Source organism: Diceros bicornis, chromosome 26 (genome assembly GCF_020826845.1).
Source record: "Diceros bicornis minor isolate mBicDic1 chromosome 26, mDicBic1.mat.cur, whole genome shotgun sequence".
NCBI lineage: Eukaryota > Metazoa > Chordata > Mammalia > Perissodactyla > Rhinocerotidae > Diceros > Diceros bicornis.
The window spans coordinates 1248659-1266125 of NC_080765.1; the positions used below are offsets into that span (position 1 = coordinate 1248659).

General features: G+C 43.9%; 1 long non-coding RNA gene across 2 annotated transcripts; it reads right to left on the reverse strand.

Annotated features, from left to right (window-relative positions):
* Nucleotides 1–3796: 3796 nt before the first annotated feature.
* On the reverse strand, nt 3797–16914 carry LOC131422060 (uncharacterized). 2 transcript variants are annotated; one of them, XR_009224016.1, is made up of 4 exons: nt 16505–16914; nt 16205–16295; nt 8419–8540; nt 3797–3923 (listed from the first exon to the last, which is right to left on the reverse strand). It is a non-coding gene; the product is annotated as an uncharacterized LOC131422060 (long non-coding RNA). The 2 variants fall into 2 exon arrangements; XR_009224015.1 differs by lacking the exon at nt 3797–3923 and having other exon boundaries at nt 7881–8540; nt 16505–16912.
* Between the last annotated feature and the right edge of the window lie 553 nt (nt 16915–17467).

A 17467-nucleotide genomic window follows, 5' to 3' on the forward strand; every position in this document is an offset into this window, starting at 1 on the left:
CAGAGAGGGGAGAGACAGAAAAATTAAATGAGGCAGAAAGGCAAATCAATAAGTAATAGCATAATTTCCAAAACTTGGTGGAAAGTCTTAAATTTTAGATCCAAGAAAGTCAGGAAACACACAAAATAAAATACAAATTAAAACCATACCTAGGCACGTGATAGTCAAGCTGCTAATATCCAAAGATAAAAGGGAAATCTTGAGAGCAGTCAAGGAAATAGATATATACAGGGGAAGACATTACATACAGGGAGAAATAATGTGAATGATGGATGATACATTATCAAAAACAAAAGAAACAAATCAATAACAAAATGACATCTTTCAAGTGCAGAAAGAAAACTCAAAAGTCAACACAGGATTCTATATTTAGCAGAACTCACTTTCATAAAGGAAGCAGAAGCCACAATAATATACCACACACCTATTAGTGGCTAAAATAAAAAATTAAATTGTAAATACCAAGTGCTGGTGAGGACTAGGAGCAACTAGAACTGGGAATGCAGCATGATAGTTGCATTCGGAAAACAGTTGAGCAGGTTCTTATAAAGTTAAACATACACTTATTATATGACTCAGATATCCCACTCCTAGAGATTTACTGACGCAAACTGAAAACTCATGTTTAAACAAAAACCTTTGTGTGAATCTTTATAGCCATTTTATTCATAATTGCCAAAAGCTGGAAATAAACTAAATGTCCTTCATCAGGTGAATGGAGAAAGAAACTGTGGTGCATCGGGACATTAGAATAGTACTTGGCAATAAAAAGGATAAACTCTTGATTCACACAACAAGATGGATGAATCTTGGATGCATTTCTCTAAGTGAAGGAAGCCAGATTCAAAAGGCTATATGGTATATAATTCCATTTATATGACTTTCTAGAAAAGGCAGAATTACAAGGATGCAAAGTGATCAGTGGTTGCCAAGGGATGGAGTGGGGGAAGCGGTTGACTACAAAGAGACAGTATGAGAGAATTTTAGGGGTGAAAAAACAGCTCTGTATGGTACTGTGGAGGTGGATACATGACCATAAAGTTGTCAAAACCCATAGAACTGTACACTGCAAAGAGTGAATTTTACTCTGCAAATTTTAAAAATCAATCAGGATGCTGGGGAACTCAGATGGAGTGCAGTGACAAATGAATCTCACTGTATTACAAGCATGTGACATAACCACACAGAAGGGGTGGGGATGAAAGGTCCTGACCTAAGTAACTTTGGAAGATAGTGGTTTGATGAGATACTGTAAAACTAAAGTACTGTACACAAACACTGTATACTAGGTGATAAATGTGTTTTTCATAAGGGTATGGATTAGCAATTCTGAAACTAGTTGACACATTAGTAAATATATTGTAGATAACTGGAGTTAAGTTTCTCACTGTTGGTAAGAGAAGTTACGTATAAACAAAAGGAGAATGCTAGAATAAACTCTGTGGTGCTGGATTGGAGTTGGAAGTATCAGTATGAATCCATGTCTCTTTTAATATATCTATCCAGATAGATAGTTAGATTGATAGATAGAGTGATAGATCAATAGATAGATGTGTATACCTGAGTTTCTATTCATACATACATTTCGAAGCTCTGCTGAGTGGGTCTAGAAGCAGTGACACTCTAGTATCAATGAGCACACCTAGTTCCCAGATCTGGGTTTATATCATTCTCCAATTAAAAGAAGCAGGTTTTCTTGGAGAAGTGGCTAATTCTAGGACTGGAGATGGAAAATACAAGATGAACCTGGAACATCCTGTAGTGCCAGAAAGTCGGAAAGTGTTTTAACAAAACACAGAAAATGATGAGATGTGTCAAAAGGAATCATGGCTCAAGCTGGAAAATTGTGAGCAACAAAATAAATAATGGTGGCATTGGATTATTACCCAGAGAACAAAATAAATATCCATGAGTCTATACAGATATAAAATAGATTAAATAAGAAAGGAAGAAAGAAAGAGAAAAAAAAAAAGAATGAGGGAAAGAGAAAAAGAGAGGAAGAAGGAAGGGAGAAGTAGGGGCGGAATCTTCCTCACAGAATTCCAAATAATAAACGTGGCTGGATAGCATGAAATAGAAAATCGCCACTAAAACACGACAGTAATAATTACTGTGAGCAAGGGCCGGCCTGGTGGCTTAGCGGTTAAGTGCGCGCGCTCCGCTACTGGTGGCCCGGGTTTGGATCCCGGGCACCCACCGACGCACCGCTTCTCTTGCCATGCTGAAGCCTTGTCCCACACACAGCAACTAGAAGGATGTGCAACTATGACATACAACTATCTACTGGGGCTTTGGGGCAAAAAATAAAGGAGGAGGATTGGCAATAGATGTTAGCTCAGAGCCGGTCTTCCTCAGCAGAAAGAGGAGGATTAGCATGGATGTCAGCTCAGGGCTGATCTCCCTCATACACACACACAAAAATTACTGTGAGCAAGACTGATTGATGAATGCAAAAACTGTGGGTGAAACTTAAAGAAGAAACAGTACGTTTGCAGAGCCTCAAAGCATCTCCCTCCAAATACTTAACTTTTTTCTCTTAATTTCTTTAAAAGACCTATGACTATTTAAAGCAAAAATTATAACACTGTATTGTCGGATTTATAACATGGGTAGATGTAAAACTTATGACAACAATAGCATAAGGGACAGACATAGGTAAATGGAACTGTTCTGTAGCAAGTCTTCCATATTTTACATTGATTAAACTGGTGCACTATTAAGTCTAGGTAGGCTGTGATATGTTAAAGATGCATATTGTAATCTGGACCAACCATTATAAAATGCAAAGGTGTGTCACTTAAACGCTAATAAAGGAATTAAGCAGCAAAATAAAGGATTTGTACAAGAATGTTCACAGGAGATGACCTGCACGTCCCCAGGAGAAAGACGAGCGCACTGTAGGGCAACCACAGAACAGAACACCCTCAGCCGTGCCGAGGAGCAAACGCTGACACACACATGCTGGGTGAGTCTCATCAACCTCATGCCGAGGGAGGCAAGCTGGACAGAAAACAAAACACGTGGGATGATTTCAGCCAAGATGAACCTATGATGAATAAACCAGAACAGTGGTTGCCTCGAGGGAAAGAAAAAATTGCCTGGGAAGGAACAGGAAAGAGTTTTCTGGGGGTGATGGAACTATTCTATTCTTAAAGGGGTGAAGGTTATATGGGCATGTTTATTTGCCAAAACTGTACAGTTGAGAGTTTTGCCTTTCAGTGTGTGTACATCTTACCCCCCCCACACACACAAAGGACTAAAAGATTAATAAAGTGAGGTAGGAATGGGATGGAATGTGGATGAAACAAAATTGGCAGACAATTAGTAGTTGTTGAAGCTGCGTGACGGGCCTACTATGCTATTTTGTTTATTTTGTATATTGTTTAAATTGTTCTGTAATAAAACACTCGTATAAGAAGACAAACTCGATATACAGTGTTTGCTGGTAAGATATCGGTTACCTTTGGGAGGAAGAAGGGAGAAAGGGATTGTCAGAGCCTGAGTGAAGCTGGTGCTAGTTCTTGGTCACACAAGTGTGTTCACTTTGTAATAATTCTTTGAGGTTTACATGGATGACTTCTGCATATATTTCTGTACTCATGTTATACATCAATAAACATTTTAAATCCTTCATATTTGCACAAAGATCCTAACTCAATATCTCAGAATAACAGGAGTGTTTTGTTTTAAAGTGGAACATGTTCACTCATGGCATCATCAGATGGATTTTAATACTCTCAAGTATCTATTAATGCCCTCACCCTTGCATGGCCCTCTGGGTCTTTCCGTTTTTGGCTCAATTTGGCAAGTGTCATGGCTTTGAGTTTTTATGATGGGTATGGGCCCTTCAGGTGGGCGAGGTCCAAGGGAAGGATCTCTGCAGCGACCTTGACCACGGGAGCCAGAGGGAGGATCATGGCAACCTGGAGGGATGGAGGGGATGGTAGGACAGGTGGCCTTGAAAAGGCAAATTCCAGAATCCCAGGCACCCAGTATTTCCATTTTAGATATTGAATTTACCCTTCAAATACTGGCCAGGAAGTTTCCACGAGGGCTGCAAGCATCCTCAGCAACAGCCAGGCTGCTGAGCCCCACCCCTACCTGAGTACCAGCCTCAAGGGATACAGTCCAACCACACTGCGCATACTCTGGGGGGTGGGCAGGGCATAGAGAGTGGGCAAGGTATAGAGAAGAGGTGGGGTAGAGGGTGGGGTGGAGAAGCAGAGGGATGGGGACCAGGGGCGGGGGCACAAGGTGGGAGTTGGGGCCCCTAGCTGTGTATGCGGGGAGCTTTTGTCACTTAACCGCTCCCAGCTGGGAGCTTGCAGGACTGCAGGACTACAAATCCCAGGAGACTGTGAGCATGGGGCGGTGCCTAACCCTGGGGGGAGGAGCAGGGCGGTGTGCGCTTGGCCGAGGGCCAAACCGCCCTTGACTCAGGACTCTGGTCCTGCACCCGCTGCACGTGGGCTGAGTCCCGGATGGATGCCACGGGATGAGCGGGACCAGGGAGTTAGGAGGATGTGGCGGCTGCATGGGCAGCCGAGGGCCTGCAGCGTGCAACTGGTTTTGGCCAAAATTGAAGTCGGACTCTTGCCTCTTCCACACCGCCTCCCTCCATTGCTTGATTCCTCCTCCCACCTGCGTGCCTGTGGGTCTTTCCACAGCCTCCTACCTAGTCCAGGGCCAGGTGCTTCTCTAAACTGCCTATGGGAACTGGTTTGACATCCCAGAAACTTTCCACTTTGCCTGCTGCCCTCTGCCTTCTCCAGCCAAAGTGCCATCCTTTCATCAGCTTTTGAGAGACATTCGCTCTTGTGGCCGCTCTTGCAAGTACAACTTAAGAGCTTTGCTGGGTGTTAACATTGGCTGTTGCTTGCCTTTTTTGCAGATATCGAAGTTGAGGCATCTGTGAGCTTAATCATTGGTTTCCCCAGGATCCACTAAGAGCAGAGGAGAACAACCCAATTCCCAGGCAAGTATCTAGTAGGCCGTTTTCACCAACGCATTCCAGTGCAGTGGCCTCCAAAACAGCAACCTTAAGATGAGAATAGCTTAAGCATTTTGCCCTTTAGATTGATCACCTAATCTCAGCTCAGGCCTGAGTGGCCAGTCTCTCAGGGACACGGATGGCGACTCTGATCACTCAGGAAGTGACCAGTCGTCCAGCTTTGGGAGAGGGACGTTCAAGGTAGACAGCACTTGGGCAGCATTTGAAACCCGTCAGCTTTAACATCTCTGCTTTGAATTCTGACAAGGTTTCCAGATAAACATGCCTAGGGATAGTCAGAGGTACCATATTCTTTAAAAATTGATTAGAGTGGTGAAAGGAATAGAGCATAAAATATCCTGCTTATTTGCAAAAGATAAAATACAAGCAAGACCTTCCTGTTAATTTTTTTCTGCTCATTCTCTTGGCTGTACTGTACATTTGAATGCAGAAACAAAAAATTTGAATTGCCAAATTGTCTTTTCCTGAGATTGATAAATTAACTTAAAAGTCTTATTGAAACCTGTGGAGGAATGGTTAGCAGCTTTCATGATTTATGTCGTCCCTAAAAATCTGGGCGTTGATCTACAGGAAAAAAAGTCCCTGTTTATATTACACATCCCAATAGGTTACATTTCCGATTTCTGAATGTGGGATATTATCAAAGCAACTGAAAAACCTGGTCATGGAAACTGGACCCTGTCACTTTGTCAAGAATTTGCCTCTGTATGAATTAATGACACATGAATTCTTTAACATTTTTGTAAAGAAAGGATGAGAAAGTGTGTAGTGTCTCTGAATGTGGCAAGACAGGGAAGTCTCATTAGACCACATCCTTGGGTGCTTCTCTCGTGTTCAATAGGCCCAGGTGATAATCCGTGTAGTCAGGTGCAGCGCCCCTCCCCCAGCCCCCAGTGTTCCATCCTACTCTGGCCTGTGCCCTCTTCGGGGGTTCTGATGACACTCGTCCACAAGTGTTGGAAGGAAACAATGTAACATGAGGATATTCGTCATCTTAAAACAAGGATTAATGGAGAGGAAAGTCTCGGGGTGTGTGTGCTCCGATGCACTGCTGTTGAGGTGTGGCCGCAGTGACAACTGTGCTCCCAGCAGTCCCCACAATGGCTGTCTCAAACGTTTGCTCTCCTGGCGCAACCACAGCAGCTGTTGACAGAGCTGGGCACTCGTCGTGGTTCAGTGTCTTCCGTCAGATTTTGTAGCTCTGACCCTCCTCTGCTTGCCCCATTCCCACTCCTATCTGCTGCATTCATTGCTTTGTAGTTGTTTCCTAGGAGCCACTGTGTGTAACACTATTTCACAGTGTCTTTAGGGACCCACCCTTACTACACGTGTCACTGTACAACAGCCCCTTATCCTGGTGTAGCCCATGTTCATCCTCTCCAGTGGAGCTGTGAAGAACCCTGCTTACTCGGAGCTCCTCTCATTCTCATGCTGCTGGGGCTGCTTACAAAGCTGGGCATCTTTGGTCTCCTCACATTATTCTTTTCATTGATTTTCTGAAGTCGGAGACGACTTTGTTAATAATGTGACACTGACTGTCACAGGCACTTTTATGTATCTTCCCCAACAGCTCTGTGAAGTAGGCCTGTGATCCCCATTTTACAGGGAGGAACACTGAGGCTCAGAGTGGTCGAGTGCTTCATTCACTTCACACAGTTTCTTGGTACATTTTGAGTCTCCACTTGGAACTCCGCCTCTCAGGTGTGTGCACTTAGCTGGCGTTCCAATTTGTGCCTCTCTGCCATCCTCTCCAAAGGCACACGCCCCATCCTGAGTCCATTGTCTGCTTGATGACAGTCACCCTGCACAAACCGGCCCCATGCAGGGAGTGGACTAGTCAGGCATGGTCCTCCAGCTTACCCAGGGCAGGTTCTAGGTTTATTGTGAGAGCTGGAGCAGTGGAAGATACTGACCGTCACTCACCTGGAAGGTTTGTTATGGAGAAATACTCCACTGACTTTTTGCAGGTGTTATGTCTTCTTTGTCTTCATTACTCCTCTGGGCTTTCTCTTACAGTCCGTGCTGTGCAATAACATACAGTACAGACACTGGAGAACATAATAGTATTGCCCTGCACCAAAAGGTCACATCACTCATTTTTCTAATTATGAAAGAATTACATACTATAAAAAAAGCCAAGTTACCCAGATCTATTTAGAGCAAAGTGAAACCTCCCCCATCCATCCCTTTCCCTGCAAACTCACTCCCCTACTCAGAAGGAACTATAGTTAAGAGGTTGCAGCTTATTGTTCTGGACATTTCCTATGAACATATAAATACACATAAAGTTTTTTTTAACATAAATGACATAACTACATCATTTTGCAATTTGCTGTTTCCCAAACCATATATCATAGATGTCTTTCCTTATCAGTGCTCGCCACCCTAACTTAGCTTTTTAGAAGTTTTAGAGGTACTCCAAAGAACAGGAATACCATGATCTGTTTATTTCTTCTTTGATAGAGATAAGATTATGTCCAGTTTCACTATTATACATAATGCTGCAGTAAGATCCTTGTATGGAGTTTATTACACTGCTATTCAACTGCTCAATTTTCCTTGTTTCCTCTTGGTCAGAGACTATGATATATTTTTAACAATTTTATGGGTATTATTATTATTATTGTTATTATTATTATTTTTGTGTGTGTGTGAGGAAGATCAGCCCTGAGGTAACATCCATGCCAATCCTCCTCTTTTTGCCTAGGCAGACCGGCTCTGAGTTAACATCTGTTGCCAATCCTTCTCCTTTTTTTCCCCCAAAGCCCCAGTAAATAGTTGTACGTCATAGTTGCACATCCTTCTAGTTGCTGTATGTGGGATGTGGCCTCAGTATGGCCGGAGAAGCGGCGTGTTAGTACATGCCGGATCTGAACCCGAGCCACCAGTAGCAGAGCACTTAACCACTAAGCGACGGGGCCAGCCCTATGGGAATTATTTTATAGGGAATTTAATTTTATCACTGAATAAAGACATTTATGGGGAAACTGGACTTTAAGGTCATCCCTCTCAGTATTCTGGAGAAAAATCATGAAACTTAGAAGGTATGAGGCTTGCTCCATCACATTCTAACAAGTCATGTTAACAATTTAAAGTTGAATGTTTGAATAGCCTCTACTCTCTCTGTTCAGAAGAAGAATGACTTTTTCTTGTCTTGAAAACTTCTCACTCCAGGGGCTCTCAGTTGTGCTTCAGAGAGGGTAAGATATTGGTGTTGTATCTGTTTCTCTTCAGCTGTAGGCTGCATCTTCTAAAGATCATAGAATTGAACATGGTCCAATAGATGCATATGATTTGGGTCAAAAATTCAAAGTAATGAACCCAAGATAGGGATCTATAACTTTGGTTCTTAATAAAGAATTTCCTTTGATATCCTCAAGTCTCTGTGATTACTAGTAAAAACTCACCTATGGGTGAAGAGATGTGGTTCTGCTGGCAATGTCTGGTTTGAACATCCATAGTTAAGGCTGCCACACCCATAGGTAGATTACACTTGACCTCTTGACGACCTCTTCCCTTGGCCTTTGACCTGGGAAAAATAAGAATTTAAAAAAGCTGCTGTTATTAGCACTCAATGCTAGATGCCCATTAAAGAGTGAGTTTCATTTGGTAAACCAAAGGGATTATAAGCAGAACAAAGTCAGTAATATGTATAAAATTTCAAAAAATTCTAATTTTTTAAAATATAACTTTATTTTTGCCACAGTGCAAACTGTGTATATATGAATGAAATATCCCTCTGTCCATTTCTTAAGTTGTTTCCATTGACTTGAGGGATTTATCCTCTAATCCGGATTCTAAGTGTGAAAGAACATCTTGGTCCTTCAAAGAAAAGAAGCCATTGAAATTTGATTTTCTTTTAGCTCGCCATCCTACAGGTTTGAGGAATAAATTATCATGTAATGGTACAATGATTCTGAAATCTAATTGTTAATTAGAGGGGTGTAAGGGATGATTGAATGGTGGTTCATCCCCTTGGTCAAGGGTATTGTACACATGGACGTGTAAACACGATTCAGGAAGCTGCTTCAGCCCTGTGACATCCCTGAGAACCACAGTGCAGGAGAATCTAGGCACACAGCCATCTGCCTCAATCTCCTGGGTTACATGTAGATCCGGGGGCCTTGAGAGTGGCGTCAGAGCAGATAACTTTTATCTATTTCTCCCCTTCCTTCTCTCCAGCTTATCTCAAACAGTCCTGACTATCATAATTTAAAGACCAATTATAGTTATTTACATGAGCTGCTTGTTCATTATTGCAGAGTAATAATCAGGCATACCATTAAATATCATTTAATCTACCTAATTAAATTTGTTGTACCTTTTGATTGATTAGAACACTAAAGTTAGTTCAGAGTTTGATATTCACCAAATGTGTTAATCTGCTTACAACTGCCATGTGCCTCATTCCTCTTAGAAGTGTATCTTTGGCCCATCACAAGATTTTAATGAATCAAATCATCATAAATTAAGATAAGGTATTGTCTTTTGGATGATCGGGAGGCATATGGGTCCATTTTGGAAATATGCCCATCTGTCTTTGCTCCCATGGGAAGTTTCTGGTCACTGGGTCTCCACGTGGCTTGCATAAACCCTAGGTCTATAAAGCTTGGTGCCTCTCCTTCTAATTGAGGTAGAAATAAAAGAGGTCAGAGAGACTTATTAAAGTTTTGGTTGCATGAAGTCTTCTATGAAGACCATCCATGCATATTGTTCTGGATAGCTCTCTGTTCCTAAGACTACTAGTTACTTTAACGGCTTGTCAGGAACTGTCAATGGTCTGATATTTTACCTTACCTGCAAACCAATAAGTTAGCCTACCATGGTCTTACAGATGCTGGCAAAAGACACGAGACCCATGGGTCAGAGACACAGGACTTAATGACACAGCAATGACAGTGGCCAGAGTATCAACATTTGCACTGGTTCACTAAATCCCACTTCCCAAAGGGTGATACACAGTGGGCCAGGAGACATGCAGAGGGTTGCAAAATCTCAGAGCTTAAGGAACTCATATCTTTGATAACAGGCAGGAAGTCTGCTGACCTTTGGCCTGGGGAGGGGTGTTATTTTTATTATACTGGGCAGTAAGCAAGCATGACCTTTGCTGCAGAGGAGGCCACTATTTCTATCTTCCAAGGTTGACAGCTCTACACACGTTCTTGAAAAGATAACCTGGTTTTACTGGCTTTCAAAGATAAGCTTGAATGAGACTTCATCATCATTCCGTTCTTCTGTTACCTTTATTGAGACTGTGCAAATATGCTCTTTTCTCTGTAAAGTTCACTAACTTTATTCATACATAAGGGATGCTTTTGGTTTTATTTATTAAGTTAAAATTTTCTTATTAGAGCAAATGAGGAAACTATTATGGGTTGGATCTGAAGGTATGCTTTTCCAGGAAAAATGTGAAAGAAGATCGGTGCTCACAGAACTTTGCCACAAGGAGTTGATATCAACTTAAATGATTTTAATTTGAGTACTGTTTTGTACAACTTTCTTCCATCTTACCTCATCCTCTCTGCTTCCTGTAACTCTCATATGGGAATGGGGCAGTTTCAGGGATTCACTGAACTCATTTACAATATTAAAATGGTTTTTTCTGTTGTGTGTATTTTTTTTATTGAGGTAAAGTTAACATACAACATTAAATTAGTTTCAGCGGTACAACATAATGATTCAATGTTTGTATAAATGTTGAAATGATCACCACAATAAGTCCCGTTAACATCCGTCCCCATACATAGTTACAAATTTTTTTCTCTTGTGATGAGGACACGGCATATTTCAAGGTGCAGAAGAATCAACGATGGTGTCATACTTTTCCATATACAGCTTGATGAATTTGGACATAAGTATACACCCTTGAGACTGTCACCACCATCAAGGCCACAAACATATCCATCACCTCCCAAAGTTTTCTCTCACCTCCTTTATTACTATTATTGTGTGGTAAGAACTCTTAATATCTACACTATTAGCAAATGTGATGTGTGCAATACAGTCTTGTTAGCTGTAAGCACTATGCCATATCCTAGATCTCCAGAACTTATTTATCTTGATTACTGAAACTCTGTATCCTTTGACCATCAGCTCCCCGTTTCTCCATCCCGTCAAGCCCTGGCAACCACCATTCTAACTTCTGCTTGTATGAGTTTGACTATTTAAGATTCCACATATAAGTGAGTATTTGCCTTTCTCTGTCTGCCTTATTTCGCTTAGCATAATGTCTTCTAGGTCCATCCATGTTGTCAAAAAAGGCAGGATCTCCTTCTTTTTTCAAGGTTGACTAATATTCCATTTCTTTATCCATTCATCCATCAGTGACATTTAGGTTACTTCCATATCTTGGCTATCGTGAATTAGCTACAATGAACATTAGAGTGCAGGTATTTCTTTGAGACCCTGAGTTCAATCCTGTGGGCATATACCAGAAGTGGGATTGCTGGATCATATGCTAGTTTTCATTTTTGGAGTAAGCTCCATACTGTTTTCCATAATGGTTGTACTAGTTTACATTCCCACAAGGGTTCCTTTTCTCCACATCCTCACCAACATTTGCCATCTTTAGTTTTTTTGATAATGGCCATCTTAACAGGTGTGAAGTGATAGCTCATTGTGGTTTTGATTTGCATTCACTGATGATTAGTGATGCTGAACACCTTTCATACACCTGTTGGCCACTTGTATGTCTTCATTAGAAAAAGTCTACTCTGGTCCCTTGCTCATTTTTTAAATTGATTTGTCTTTCTCTTATTGAGCCAACACAAAAAAAGAGAACAAAATTTCCAGGCATTATGGATGTTTCCCAGTTGATGCAGATGGTTTTGCATTTACAGTGGTACCAAAAGATCATGTTTCATGCTTTTTATTCAGCTTGTTATAAGACCAGCAGTAGCTGTGGCATGGCAGATAATCGGGATCTTCTGGGTTTGGAGGTTTACAACATAAATGAGTGGTAATGAATTTTTTATTATTCCAAGGAAATTATTGAGATCATAGTCCATGGAATCCAAGATTGATAGGTGTAGGAGGAAATTAAGGTGAGGATCGGTGATCTAGCATTACTTCTGATCATGAGGCACAGGTATCTACTGTATGAGTGTTTGAATAAAAATATTAGAGATCAGGAATTTGTGGTGGGTGAATATGTTTTCTGAATTATTTACTTTTGAACATAACCATTTGGATTATGTGAACATCTGGGATATGGGAGTAAGTCGTTAACAGGGGGTGGTTGATAATGTCACTATTGATTTAACTTCTAAAGGAGCTATGAACACCAAGTGGTCAATGGATTAAGCAAATGAGTAGTCAGAAAACACAGAAATGGTAGGATTTGGGAACTAGTAAAGGACTGGGGACCGACTGTCCTGAGAGGGAGTGCCAGGACTTATGAGTTTGAGAGTGACAAGGACAAGAAGAGAATAGAAACACACTCAAACAAGGAGGGGGTGTTAACAGGATGGAGTGGGAGAAATGATCTGGAGTAGCCTTGAGTTTTGACCTTGAGCTTTCTGTTCTTGATGCAAATCTGCCTGATGACATCCCAGGACACAGGTCAGATCTAGCCCCAGAGGATAGAGGGAGGGTGGAAGTACAAAACAGCCAGGATAATTGTAAAAAGGCAGGCTTCCTTTATCATTTGGCCCAATTTCATGATTTATTTTTGTAGGGTAAGAGGAAAAGAAGGATGATAGCCAAGTCTTCAGAGAGGAAGCAGCGTAACTGTGGGAACCAGTCCAAACCAAAGACTGGTTTAAACATCTCCATCCCTTTGAGGATGTCTAGTGACATATTCAAGAGGCCGGTTACTAGAATTCCATCCCATCCTGGCAATGAAGGGTCTCTGGGAGGACACCTTGGACGAGCCCCACCAGGTCTGCTGGCCCGAGAGACCACAAGGACTCAAGGCCTGCAGAAGTGCAGGACAACTAGTAAGTCCTTTCAATCTTGCCAAAGCGTTGGAAAAACTTGCACTTAGTCACACAGGTGAATCCCTTCCAGGTGTGCTCGCAGGTGGTCTGCACTCCAGGTCCCATGCCCACTCCTGCCGGTCTTCAGATTTGGCAGAGATGATTCCAAGAGCTGATCTGGGCATTCCACAGTTCCACTGCCAACAATTTCTGGCGACTGAGGAAGGTATCAGGAAGGAGGAAAGGGCAATGAAGAGCACAGGAGAGAGACTGGTGATAGCACTGATGGCGAACAGACTTGCTAGCGAGGCAGAGAAAGTGAGGGGCCAGGAAGGCCGTCTTGACAGCAGACGAAATGGAGCAGGCACCTCAGTGAGGTCTTTTGGCAGCGTCCCTAATGTTTCCTTGCTTTGAGCTCTTGAAACTTTGAAATATACCAATATGTTTCTTTTATTAAACTCTGCTGCGTGACAGAAAATATAGACAGTGGTTTCTTTCTGAGGTGAGAGGTTGAGTTTCAAGTGAGGAGAGAAAGATCTTCCTTTTTCATGCTGTTCTTTCATTTTCCTTTACTATGTATGTTATTGATTTGTACTTTCAAGTCATCAGCGAGTTATCAACGTCACGGGATGATTCAGTTTTGCCCCATACAGTCACAGTAAAACCTACTTAAAGTGGATTATTCTTTTTGTGTAATATTCCAATAGATTCCAAAATATTATTTCAAAAGCACTTCGATGTCTATGTTCTCAAATTAGATATTTACTTTTGGTCTCCATTTTTGTGTTCCTTCTTGCATGCTACTTCAGAGTTGCATCTAAGGAAATGCCAGATTTCCCTCAGTTTTTTAGATCCATATGTGTTGGAAATTTGATTCATTTAGATGGACATGGCAGCTGGGGGATCATGTTCTTATCAAAAGAGACCATTTCGGCATCAGTAATCTGACAAGAACTCACTGCTTGTTGAGATTTAATTGACTATTTGAGGGATCAAGCTTTTGCTATTGGTACTTCTCTTTCTCTTTAGAGGCGAAGTATTGCCTTCCCAGTCTTTTCATTACCAAACCACTTTCCTGGGTGGCTGTGCCATGTCAGGAAGGGCCTGGGATGCCGGGAACCAGGAGTCATCCTCAGCTTCTAGCTGTCCTAAGAAGGCTTCCCTGGCAGAGTCCAGCCTGTGTGTCTGGGTGACACTTGCAGCCATCAGTCAGGAGGCGATAACTCACAAGTGCCAAGTGATTCATCTGGCCCTTGTCTTACAGGGTGTTTCCAAGGGATGAGGTTCAAAATGCCACTTGGTAACCCTTTGAAAGCCCTTGTCGTGGGGTGGGTTCTCGGTGTGAGCTCAGAGCAGTGTCTATTCACCACTAGATGGGAAGAATTTCAGTATTTTAATTGGTAATGTTGTGTTCATACACGACCATGGATCATCAGTTCCGTGGCTTTTCCTGCTGGACCACCCCACACCCCTGTCATGCCTCATCTTTCAAAGCTCCAAACAGGGTTCACACCCCATCAGGTGGTTGTAATGTAACCACAGCACAAGACTGGGGAAAAAAACACAACCACCCGGGGGTGACACACTTTAATGGCTCGGGCCCCATTGCCCCATTTGGACAAGTTGGCAACATCAACACTGAATGTGTAAACTGGAGAACTGTCCAAGACCGTGGACCTCAGAAGGACACGGCCTCAGAAGTCACCTTGGACAGCAAGGGACAGTGTGGGGTCACTCACTGGTCAGGATTATGGTCCCTTTTCCTGGGAAAGTAGAGCTCACCCGGGATCCATCAGGCCAAGCCAGGGAGGAGCCTTCTAGGGAATTTCTGCCCTAAAGTGAATGGCATAAGGAAGGCAGGTGTGCTGGAAATCCTGGTTCACAGAGAGTGGTCATATTTATGGAATGAGGTCCAGTGGTAGCCTTAAAGCTGCATCACAAATCTTTCCCATTGGATACAAAACAAGCAGGAAACAGAATTCAGAGTCCTGGACAAGGATCACAGCAAGATTCAATTCTAGGTCAGTAGTGAACATGGAGGCACTAGAGGGGTCTCAGGAGGGAAAGTCCTGTCTGCCTTTAGTCCATTTGCAAATCACCTTTTCGGGCCTTGTCCTCTCCATGTGCATGTTTTGATCTTTTTACATTGTTTTTCCCACTTAGAGCTGATGCAATTCCAGAGATTGAACTAGAAAACTACAAGTTCCTAAAATTTGGTCAAAAGAAACCTCAACAAGAGAAGCAGAAAACATTCCCTCTTCCTCCAGAATGTAGAAAGGCACCCCCTGCCTATGGCACGACCTGGTCCTGGGTAGTGCTGTTTTAAAGACACCCACATTTCAGTGGTTGTTGCTTTGCCTGGGAAAGTACCATCAACCTTTAAATCCCAAGAGAACGGGCGGGGGGCAGTGTCCGCCCCTGGAGCAGCTGAATGATACAGAAATGAACTTGTCCTCGGAGTTAGGGGGAATTGGGAGTGACGTCACTAGCCAAAAAAGTGGCTGGCCTTTCTCCCTTCTCCAACATACAATAAGTTGATGACTCAGAAGAGTTCTTGATTCAAGGAGAAATGTGAGATTCTGTGTCTCACTCACATGCCTACAGAAAGCAACAGAACCACACCACAACTCCCAAGCTGTAAAGGGAACAGGACTTTAATATAATATTCAAATATGTCATTTATTATTTACAACAAATAACCACTGACCCTCCCCAATGGGTGAGTAGGTGCTGAGGTAGAGATGTCAGGGAGCTGGGATGGGGTCGTCCCTTCTCTCTTGGGCTTCAGGGGACCCCAGGAATCAGCTTAAAATGCTCCCCTTCCCATCAAGTGGGAGGAGCTGGCCCGGTGCATCGCAAGCATCCCAACTGTGTCCCCGCAGCTGAGGATGGGGCTGTGATCGGCCACTGGTACGGGGTTCGGCGTTGGGGCCTGGGGGCTGAGTAGAAGAGTCGGGTTATCTTCTGCAGCCTCCCTCTGAATCATGGCCCCCCACCCTGTCCCCACTGCACTGGGTGCTTCAGACCCTGTGCTCAGTGCTGTCAACCACCAGTACCCCATTCGTCCCTGCCACGTGAGCGATCATTTAGTATCACCTATTTCACAGAGAGGGAAACGGAGTCTCAGGAAGCTGAAGAGAGTCACCCCAGTCACAGGACTGGTCAATAGTGGAGCTGGGATCCCAGTGCCAGCTATCCGACTCCCAAAGGCCACGCTTAGCCCGAAGCCTTACTGAACCCCCAGGAGTCAGTCACCCCGGCCCAGACACTCACTCACTCCAGACCTTGATGATGGCCGGTTCTTCTTGGCCTTGCGTATTTTGCAGGCCAACTAGGTCTAGGGCTCTGGCTGGCAGGACAGGTTGTAGCTACAGGACAGAGAGGCACCTGTGAGCCTACCAGGAACCACACCTCAGGTGTCCCCCTACTGCCTGCCCAGCAGCTGGAGTCTGGGTGTCCCAGAGGTCGCCATGTAATAAAGTGGGGGGATGAGTGGGGGATCATGGAGACAGGCTCTCTGGACTGGCCAACAGGGAGGGTCCAACCCTGCCCTCACCCAACTCCTTCCCGGCATCACCTCTCATTCTCGTTGAGCAACTCCATGTCTTGGAACCAGGCCACAAATCGCTCTCTCGTGTTCTAGGTTGTAATTCTTGGCAGCCTCCTGGAGCAGCAGGATCTTCCTCATGACTCGGTATTCCTGGGACCAGAGGGAAGGAGAGGAGGCAGACAGGGCCTGGGTGGAGGATGCTGCAGGGGCCTTGTTGGAGGTGAGGAGTGGGGCAGGGGACCAGTCCTGGAAACCATCCTTCCCTCCAGTTCCATCCAGGCTCTACCAGTTCTCAGAATGGGAATAATCAGCTCCTCCTCCAGGAAGATATCCTTGATGCCATCCTCCCCTCAACCCACCCGCCAATTGGATGGGTCTCCCACTCCTCTGTTATCAAACTCTTCCACTCAATGTAAGATACAGGAGGTGAAGCCAGGGACTATTCTGCCCAGAAGGTCTCTGATTTCCACCTCTTTCCCCTCCCCTGCAGGGAGTGCCACAGCTGCTCCTCAGTCCTCTTCTCAAGGTTGATCTCATTCCCCTGAAAGGTAGACAGCCAGAGTCCATCAGACAAAGCCCCCTAGCCTGACTAGCTCCCTATGCCCACCCCTTCTCATGTTGCACTACTGCCAGGTCCCCAGAGGGGGCCGGGCATGCAGAGAAAAGAGGACTTGCACCTAGGCTGGGCTCTGGGCTCCAGAGTAGGAGGACATGGGGGTGAGACTGAGGGACCTGGCAGCACAACTCTCTCTGATGACAGACTTGGAGGCTGAGGCCTTAGGCAGAGGGGACTGCTCAGCAACTTATGTGCTGCCTGACTTGGGGGGGCCCGACTTCTCTCTCCCTTCATGGGCAGCATAGGAGTTAGAGGCTGAGTCCAGCTCAGATAAAACCTCACGCAGCTGTGCCATCAGGCAGCTCTGAGCTTCCCCAGCCTGGGGAACTGGAATGGGTGTCTCTGGCAGAGCCTCTTTTCACTCATCCCTAAGA